We start from the raw sequence: 10145 nt of genomic DNA, 5'->3' as shown, positions 1-10145 counted from the left end.
TATAAGATAATTAAAGGAGGCTTAATTCGAATAATTATTATTTCCGAGGCTTTTAATTATATTATTATTATTAAAGTATATATAGCCTTTTGAAAATCTTATATTATAGTTTAATAGCTGATTTATAAAGCTATTCTAATAGAAGAATTAAATAGCTATACTATTACTACTACCTATAATAAGATTATTAGGGTTAATACTTCTGTTATAGAAGCCAAATTAGTTAAAGTATTACTAAGTTATAAAAATTATAGTATAAAGTAACGGGATTATAGGGTATTTATATTATAAGCCCACTTTTAGGCTACTTTCTATTATACTTACCTACTAAAGTCCCCTATATTTCCAGGCTACTCTTTTATAAATATATTATAAACTATAAATAAGGGATACTATATCTTTAGAAGGCATATCCCCTATACTTACAGGGGCAGACTTACTAAAGGGTCCTATAATAGCTCTTTTATAGCGCCCGAGTACTATAGTTGCTCTACTAGTAATACCATAACTCTTGAAGATTTTCTATTATCTTGGAAATGTTTTATAGCCTTTGTTTTAGAGGTTCAGGTATAGTATCTTAAGCCATACCCTGGAGTCCGCTAATACCCCTATACGAATGTAAATGCCCTGTAATCCCGTTACTTTATACCGTAATCTTCGTATATTAAAGCCTTATTACCCGCTGCCTATAAATTACTAATTATTATTAGATAAGAAGAACTAGTCTTTGGGTTCGTCTTTAATAAATGGGCTGGGTGTACCCGTACTAGCTATATTCGCTCTTATAATAGGCTTATAGAGCCGTTAATACTATCTGGCGGTGAGGCTAAGGCGGCTATAATCCCTTCTAGTCCTTATAGATAGTAATGACCCGGAGGCAGAACTGCCTTGATTTCTTCTAGTATAGTGAAATTATTAAAAGTAAGGAAATAGTACTATATAAAGTATAATAATAATTAAATAGATATAATAGTAGATTCGATAATAAAAAAAGAATATTATATAACTAAAAAAGAAAAGTTGAGAAGTATATATTATTTCTATAATATAACCTAATTTGGGGCTGGGTTTAGAACAAGTATATAATATAACCTAAGAGCTTTATTATTGCTTCTTAATAACCTTATTATTTTAATAATTAAAAACTTCTTTAATAACTTGAAAAGATTATATTAGATATTAAAGCCCAAATTAGTTATATCTATAATCCAAAACATTTAGATGGCTTTACTACCTTCTCTTATTTTATAAGTACTAACTAGAATAGTATAATCTTCTAATACTTTAATTATTTTAGTACCTGTAATTTCTTATATTTCTAAAGTAATATAAACGAATTATAAGAGAAGCTAGATAAACTTAACTAGATTAATACTAAAACTAGTATATATAATACTATTATAAGGCTATTTATAAAGGCATATAGTAATTTAAAGGCTAAGGCGAGATAGTATTAAAAAAAGCAAAATAGGAGAAGTATAATACTATAGCCGGATATAATTAAAAGAATAGAGTAGAATAGGAAAGATAAGATAGGAGCTAGTACTTTTAAGAAAGTTAAGCTATATAAATAGATTAAAGAGATAATATAGAATTATAGTATATACTTTTACTACTTTTTATAAAAATTTCTAGAACTAATACTTATTTAGAAGAAATATTAATATAGGTAAAAGAAGTTATAAACTTTATAGTTTCTTCTAATTATATACTAGAAATACTTTAGAAATATTTCTAGATACTAAGAAATAAGTTGATTCTTATTAATTATAATATAAATATATTATTAGATTATTATAATCTTATAACTTTAATTTAATCTAATAATAATTAATTAAATTAAATACTTTAAAAGATATTTAAGAGATGTTTTCGAGTAAGCCTTTTATATAATACTATTTTTCTATTTTAAAAAGAGTTTATAATATAGAAATAATATCTAGACTATATATAATTAAGCTAATCTAACTTTACTAACTCTTTCTAGAATTAAAAACATAATTCCTAACTAGATTTTAATATTTATTACTTTTCTAAAATATAAATATAACTTACTAGCTATTTTATAAATATTATATTTAGTAATATTTTTCTTCTAGAAGTAATAGTCTGCTTCTTAATTTTCTAGAACCGAAAATAGTAATTATAACTAGGCTTAATAGCTATTTTTACTAGTTTCTTTATTCTAGTAATTAGCTTACTTATAAATATAAAGTATTTAGAAATCTTTACTTTAATAGCTATATATACTATTATACTTGTTTTCTTTATTAGTATAAATCTTAGATCTTTAATACTTCCAGAAATAGTTATAGCTAGAAACTAAGAATTAGAAGAAAGTATTTATAGCTCCCAAATTCATATTAAGAGTATTCTTAACCCGTTATATATAGAAGTTACTTATTCTATATAAGCTAAAAATCCAAGCCTTTAATCTTTACTATTTTATAATAATTTTCCCGTTTTAGTAAATAGTAAATTACTAAAAAAAGAGGCAAAATAATACTAGTAATAAAATATTTCAAAAAATAGATCTATAATCTAATTTATTATTATAATCTCGGTTATATTTACTTGAGAACTATTATAAAGTAATAAGCTTGGCTTCTAATATATATATATATATTATAGTATATATATAAAGCTATAAAAGTAGAACTAACTAAGCTATATATTTCTCTTTAGTCTTTTTACTAAAACTTATACTTATTAAAATAATTATATATTATAATTATATTAACTTCTATTATAGTTTTATTAGTAATATATATATATATATATATAGATAACTTATATTATAGTTATAAATATTCTATTATCTATATTAGTTTCTTTATTACTTTACTATTACTTTCTTACTTTTTTCTCTAGTTAAAAGAAATATAAAAGCTTATAGTATAAATATTATAACTTAGTAATATAAGTACTATAATATAATAGTATAAGTATTATAACTTAGTAAGCTAGATATTATAAATTAGAGATATAATTATAATATATAATTATTTTAGTAAATATAAGTTTTAGTAAAAGAACTAGAAAAATATATAGTTATTAGTTAATACTACTTTTATAACTCTATATATATATTATATATAATAGCTAGTTTCTTTTCTATTATAATTTACTTATAATTAGAATAAATAGAACTTATTATTAGTATATTTTATTTAGATATATTTCGAAATTATTTATAATTTTAAATAAAACCTATAATAAATATATTATAATTATAATTAGTTATAATTTAATAATACTATATCTAATCCGGGCTTTAATAATATAAAACTAATACTAGTAATTATATAAAGCTATTTATCTAAAAGTTATCTAAATTAGATATAATATTATTAAGTTATAAATATACTTATTTATATTCTTATTTAAATAAGGCTTTTAGGGATTTACTTAATTATAATACTTTCTTATATAGTATTTAGGTATTTAGAATAGCTATTATAAGAGGCTATAGAACTAAAGGAAATATATATAAAAGGAAAATATTATAATTATATATATATTTATATAAATAAAGAACTTTAGCTTATATAAATAGGCTATTATACTAATAGGCCTTTCCTTTTTTTCTATTATTTATATTATTTCTATTATAGCTATTTTTTTACTATTCTCTAATTTAGCTCTTATACTAATATAAATATAATATATTTATAATAATACTTTAGTTCTTTTATTAGTAAATTAAAGTTCTAGTTTATATATAATAGCTCAAGCTTAGTAATAGTTATATTAATACTTTTATTATAGACTATATAGGCTAGAATCTTATTCTAGATTATTTTCTAATAATTAAATATAATCTAGATAATATTTCCTAAATACTAATAGCTATCTTATTATACTTTAAACTCCTATAGTACTAGCTAGCCTATAAGCTTCTTTTATTATTTTTATTAGATATTCTTAATTATAAAAACTTATATTAGAGCTATTAGTATAAATAGGCTAATAGTATTACTAGTAATAGAAGTAATAATAGTAATAATAGTTATAAGAAGCTTATTTATTACTATTAGTACTAGTATAATTACTAGTAATATAACTAGTATTATTAGAAGTCTATTATCTAAAATAAAAATAATAGAAATATATAAAACCTTATTTAGTTAGGCCTATAGAACCTATAGTATTACTATTTATATTTATAAGGCTATTATTTACTAGTTTACTAGTTATTAAATACTTTATAATATAGTTTTATATAAGCTTTTAAAAATATTATTTAGTTCGAGAAATATATATTATAAAAGTAGGCTTTATAGCTTTATACTAGTAATAGTATTAGTTTATATTATAGTTATAAACTTGTTTTACTCTAGTTTATAAAAAGAAATATAAGTAAAAAAGAATAATATAGAATAATATAGCTATAAAATAATAAGGTTTTATAATAAAATAAAATAGAAGTATTATATAAGCTTAAAAAAGCTATTTATAATAAAATTATTCTTATTTAGGCTCTTTTTGTTCTAAATTTACTAATAAATATATTTTTTAAAATATATTTTCTATTTTTTAATTTAGAGCTAAAGCTATTTCTAGAGCTTATATAATAGCTTATAAGCTATTTATATAAAAAAGTAATTATTTATAAATAATAAAAAGCTAGTAATAATATATATAAACTAGTATAGTAAATATATTAGATAAATCTAATAAAGAATACTTTAGTTCTAATAACTAGCCTATAAGATCTAATTAAGTAATATATTTCGGATCTTAGCTTTTTTAGTATCTTATACTTATAATAAATATATTTTTATTATTAAAATAATTCTAGCTATACTAAAAACATATTAGATCTTCTAGAGCTATATTAGATATAAAAGCTTCTATTTATAATTCTAGCTAATAAGAACCTTAATCTAATATTAGTTATTATAGTAATAGAATATTAATAATATCTTATTTATAATATATTAGTACTATAAAAAGAGCTAGATAAAAGTCTCTTATATATATAAAAGAAAGTTCTTATATTATAATATATTTATAAACTTCTTATAGGCTATTTTATTTATTTTATTATTCTAAAATAAGTTTATAAAATAGCCGTATATTATTAGGCTCTTTATAGCTAAGTAATTAAATAGAAATAGATCTATAAGTTCTATTTTCTACTAGTTCTTCTTATATAAAAAATAGTAATAGCTAAAAAATAAATTAATATATATCCGGAAGCTTTATAATATATAAATAGCTTTATTTAGAAAAATATTCTGGATTTATAGCTATTTATTTATAAAATAGCTAGCCAAGATACTATTACTATTATAGTTCTTATATATTTTATAATTTAGCTTATTTTATTACTAGTTATATTATTTAAGGAAGTTATAAATAGTAATATTATAAGAGTTTTTAATATTATTATTATTATAAATAATCTATATTTTCTAGAACTTAAAATAGCTATAATATAAATATTAACTATATTCTTAATAAATAAAGCCTCTTTTATAAATATAGCAAGTGCTTTTATTTTTTAAGTTATAAGATTAAAAGCTAGTAGAGATATATAGCTTTTATAATTATTTATAAATAATATAATAATATTTATTAGAGATATTTCTAAAGCTTTAATAAGTATTTCGACTTTTATAAAAGTAGTAGTATTAGCCTATTCTTGCTATAATTACTAGTTAATAGCTCTTATATAAACCTATAGCTAGTATCTTAAAAGAGGCTTAATATATTATAATAGGACATTTTTCTTAAGCTATATTATTAGCTTATTAGGTATAATAAGCTTATTATCTAGCTAGATATAAATAGAGCCGTTTTATACTAAATATAGTATTATATATTATATTTATATAGTTTCTATTAATAAGCAAGTTTTATATAAAAGAAGCAGGAAAGAAATAAAAAGTATATGCCTTTTATTTCTACTATTTAGATAAGTAGCTATATATTATATTTACTAGCTACTTATTCTTCTTTATTTATAGGCCGGTATAGTAGGCCTTATAGATATATTTATTAGTAGTAATATAAAAATTATTACTTATTTCTATTAATTATTATAGTTAGAGAAGAAAGAAAAAAGAAATATATATATTATAATAAATTATATTACTCTTATTTAAGCTATTTATTAGTAAATATATATGCGATTTTAGTACATGCCTAATATAGGAATAAGCGGCCGCCTCAGGGCCTATATAAGGGCTAGTATATATTAGGACATATTATATACCTGTAATAAGTAAGTGTCTTATTTAAGTAAATATTCTAATAAGATTTTAGTAAAGAAAACCACAGATTTTTATTTTAAAAATCGTTTTAAAATAAGAATAACTTAGCTTTCTTCTTAATACCTGGTCTAATAATTTTTAAAATATATTTATATCTATAAAGAAGTAATTCTAGAAAGTCAAAATAAAAATTTAAGTTCTTATATAGGTTTATTTATTAGTTTATAACCAAATTACAACGGTTTTTAAATATAAAAATATAGGCAAAAATACTTAAATTCGCGAAAAAATTATTTAATCGGGTTTTTATATATAAAATCTTACTAGAATACTTATTTGAATGAGATACTTACTTATTCCAATTATAAGTAAAACATATAGAAGAAGTACTAACTATTATATATATTAGAAACCAGTAAGCTTAATTTAGCTTAGTTAGTAACTTTTCTTATTTCAGATACTTCTTTTAAGCTTTCTAATAATCAGATAACTATTTATATAATTACTAAATACTTTACTATATAACAAGAATATTATTATTAGAAATAATATATTAAATTTTTTTATAATATTAAATAATAAAAGTTAAGTAATTTAGGTTTTAGAAGAATTTATAAATATATATAAAGACATTTAATAAAGATTTAATAAAAGATAAGAAATCGCAAATATTTTATTTATTTCTCTAGAGTTTTAGTATATTATTTAGAGATTTTAAAAAGAATTACTAAATATACTATCTAAATATATAATTAAATATAACCTATTTAGTATTAATATTAAATTCTTTAGGAAAGCACTTATTATAGTAATTAGAGAATAGTTATATATATTTCTAGTATTTTAGCTACTACCTATATTATTATCTAATATTAGCTATATTAAACTAGGATATCTTTTACTTATATTAAAAGTAAACTCTTTAAAATACTAGAGGATATTTTTAGGATTTTAATATTCTTTTATTAAGATTTCCTTATATGAAATCTAACTTAAAAGCTTTTTAATTAATAGGAAGTTGTTTTCTGTTTTATTATTATAGTTAATAAGGTTATTATTATAGTTAATAAGGTTATTATTATAGTTAATAAGGTTATTATTATAGTTAATAAGGTTATTATTATAGTTAATAAGGTATTATTATAGTTAATAAGGTTATTATTATAGTTAATAAGGTTATTATTATAGTTAATAAGGTTATTATTATAGCTTATAATATATATAATAGATTAAATAGGCTTATTTCTAGTATTTTTTTAATTTTATTTTAAGTTCTAGTTATAGAATTATTTTTTTAGTATTAAGCTATTATAATTATAGATATAAACTAGTTATTATATTTAAATATTTAAGCTATTTAGTTATATAATAATACTAGATAATTTCGAGAATTAGTTATATAAATAGACTTATTATAATATTACTATTATTCTTTAAATAAGTAATAAAATAATACCTATAAATCTTATATTTAATTATAAACATTTTCGAGTTATTTTATTATTATTATAATATAAAGGAACTTTTAATAAGAAGAGATATAGTTATACTAGTATATAGAAACTAGTTATCTAGACTAGAAATATTATTTTAATAAATGTTTTTATTCGAAATAATAGCCTTATTAAATATATTCTTATTAAAGTAAAAGCTTTTAAGATAATTCTATTAGAAATTCTTAAATCTATTCTAAATAACTAAAGAACTAGACTTTAGTTCTATTTAAAATATATATATTTTCAGAATTAACTTTATTCTAGTTAAGAAAAAGAATATATTAAGAGAATACTAAAACAGGAAAATATATATTATAATTATCTTATTCTTAAAAAGATTAAAAGTTTTATAGAAAATAGTTATATATTATATAAAATAATCTTAGACTTCTTATATAGCCCGAATCCGGTATTAGAAAACTTAATTACTAGAATAGAAAGTAATAGAACTTTATTTTAAGATATTAGATTAGAACCTAGAACCAAGTACTTGAATTTGGATATTTAATTAATATATAAGGCTTATTTAATATATTATTTAAAAGCCTTATAAAAGTAGCTATAGTTCGATTTTATAAATAAGATTAAAATATAATACGGAAATAAGTTAGGATTTATTTATATTACTTTACTAAATAATAAGATATTTGTATTCTATTAATTCTACTAGATTAATTATTTACTAAATAATATAATAACCTTATTCTTATAGATTAATAGCTTTAATAATTCTATTACTAGATTAGTAAATATATTAGCTATAGCTAGAATATAATTATATATATATATTTAATATAATATATTAAATATAACTAGTATGTAATATAAGTAAAAATATTCTAGTATTCTAAAATAACTCTTAAATACTAGAGTTATAGATTTTTAGAAAATACTTTTAAGTAATTTTAAAGTTATTTTAGAATTATTTTAGAATATTTAGTTATATAACTTAAGATTTCTATATAATAGAAAAGAAGCTAGATTATTTATAAAACTAGAGCCTAAAAAATTACTATATTCTTTTAATTCTTTATAATAGAGATATAAAACTCGTTTTCTTATATATTTCTTTTTAGATCTCTTTTTAGATCTCTTTTTACTTCTTTTTATATATTAGAAATACTACTTCTAGAAGCTTCGAGAGACTTATTAATAGAGTATATACTATTAGTAATAGTAGTAGTATTAATAATAGTTAGTAAGAATTAGTAATAGAATTAGAATCTAATAAAGAAAATATTTAAGATTAAAGTATTTACTTATAAATAAAATCTAAAACTACTACTAGAAAATTCTCTATATTTCTAAGCTTTCAAATAGTATTTTAACTTATTAGTTTTAAAATATATTAAAATTCTTATTAATAGCTTTTATAATTATAAAGTTATTAGTACTTAAAGTAAAAGACTTAAAAAGAGCTTTTAAGGAATTCCGGAACTTAAATAAGCTTTAATAAGTTAAAAGGGCAAACTATTACTTAAATAGGCTTAGTTTATACTACTCCTATATAATATAGTTATATAACTAAATACTTTAGAATTATTTTAAAATAGTACTCTAGAGTTATAATATATATAACTTACTAGAATAGTATATTAATACTTTATTTTATTTTATTTATTTCTTATACTATTAGTATTAAAAACGTTCTTTATTTCTTCTTTTATATATAATTAATATTAGGGTACTAAATAAATCTCAAGAACTATTTCTCTATTTAAGTAAAGAATATTTCAATTATTATCTAATATTAAGCTATTAATAAAGAGATTATAATATAGTTAAAATAAGATTAAAAAATTTGAATAATTAGTTAATCTTTATACTAATATATACTTTATCTAAAAGTTTTCGTAATACTATAGTTATTACTAGAAAGCTTAGTTTTTATTATTTATAGATTAATATACTTTATATTATTTAAAATAACTTATTAGACTAAAAGAGCTAAATCTTAAATATAGCTAATAGATTTCGAAACGCACTTATAATTATTACTACTATTATTAATAATTACTATAAGAATAGAGTCTTTTAATAAAGAATTTATTAGTATAAATAGCTTTATATTTTTAATCTTTAGCTCTTTTATTAATAAAAGGTATTATTTTAAAAATCTAGATAGCTTTTTGCTTTTATAAATTATTATAAATTAGATACTAAAAGACTTTTAAGAGTTTTAGATACTCGTATATAGATTCTTTAAGAATAATTATTTTTACTAAAAGTCTTATATTTTATAGCTAATAAACTATTCTAGAATTATATTTATATTAATACCTTAAAGTCTTATTTAATAAATATATCTAATCTAGTATATAATAGCTATAGCTATAGGCGAAGCTATTAATTCTTTAAAAAGGCTATAATAAGTAAGAAAATAAATTTAAAGTTATTATCTAGAACAGAAATATATAAAATATAAAAACAG

Source organism: Hyaloscypha bicolor (assembly GCF_002865645.1).
Source record: "Hyaloscypha bicolor E unplaced genomic scaffold K444scaffold_87, whole genome shotgun sequence".
NCBI lineage: Eukaryota > Fungi > Ascomycota > Leotiomycetes > Helotiales > Hyaloscyphaceae > Hyaloscypha > Hyaloscypha bicolor.
The sequence above is the reverse complement of the archived record's forward strand: the minus strand, read 5'-3'. Positions refer to the sequence as shown.